Raw genomic sequence first — 1,062 nt, forward strand, 5'->3', positions numbered from 1 at the left:
GGGGGGGGGGGGGTCCTCTGAGTGTCGGGAAGAGCTCAGGGCGCACGTCTGCCAAACTGCTCCTCTTCACACGACAGCCCGAGTCTGGCCCCTGACCCCACATGCACCTGCCCGTCCTTCCCCTTTGTTGGCTCGGGGTGTTAGGAGGTGTGCACTCACGGGTGGGGACTTAGTGCCCGTTGCTGGCACTGCCTGGCACCGTCGTGTGCCTGTCGACACAGCAAGAAAGGCAAACCAAGTCAGGACTGTTAGGAGAACAGGCCCCCAGAGGGGCGCGGGGACCCCCAGAGGTCTGCAGCCCGCACTCCCGAGAACCGCTCTGTGGGGCTCGTGTGCAGGGACGGCTTGGTTCTACAGCGTTGGGAGTGCAAAAGGTGGAGCTCCCACATGCCTGTGTCCCTCACCCTGTCCCTCCCAGAGCCGGCCCTGCAGCAGGCTGAGCACCACTGCCCCGTCCTTGATGGTCAGCCGGCCCTGGGGCTCCATGCCCAGCCGTGACCACACAGCTTCCTGCTGGCGAGACGCGACATGCCCATTTAAGTCGTTTTCATTGCAGGGGCTACAGAGTGGTTTACAGATGGCTCTTTAAAGCATCAGTGGCTTAGAGGTCCTGGGGCGGGGGCAGCTTCTCTAGCCTCTGAGCTACTTCTTCCAAGTAAATGGGTCGCTTGTTTTCTACGGTGCCCACTCCCCTGGGAGCCGAGTTGTTCGTGTTAAGGCCAAACTCGGGCAGGAGCCCCTGGTTTGAGCCCCTTGTACTTTATCTGCACCTAGGGTTCCTGTCAAGTGGCTTCCTGGGGATACTGGTGCCCAGGGTGCCCCGTCCACTCCTATCCAGATCCCCGAGCTAAGCAGCTCCAAGCCTTCTTGCTTCTGAGCCATCAAAGATAAAACGTCAGGGACAAATTCACCTTTTATTTTACTGACCGTGACAATCAGACGATCTCTTTAAAAGCAGGGACCCAGACGTCTTTGAAGTGCTTACAGCCAGCCCTTTGTCCTGTCCCCGTCTGTGAGCCCAACGTGCTGTGGCTCTATGTCCTTGCGTGACTCTGAACCTGC

General features: G+C 59.2%; 1 protein-coding gene across 1 annotated transcript in view; it reads left to right on the plus strand.

Annotated features, from left to right (window-relative positions):
- Nucleotides 1-1,062, plus strand: part of HDAC4 (histone deacetylase 4) — a 277,804-nt gene that overhangs the window by 269,115 nt on the left and 7,627 nt on the right. The window lies entirely within an intron of this gene.

Source organism: Ursus maritimus, unplaced genomic scaffold, assembly GCF_017311325.1.
Source record: "Ursus maritimus isolate PB19 unplaced genomic scaffold, ASM1731132v1 scaffold_1, whole genome shotgun sequence".
In the NCBI taxonomy this organism is placed as follows: Eukaryota; Metazoa; Chordata; class Mammalia; order Carnivora; family Ursidae; genus Ursus; species Ursus maritimus.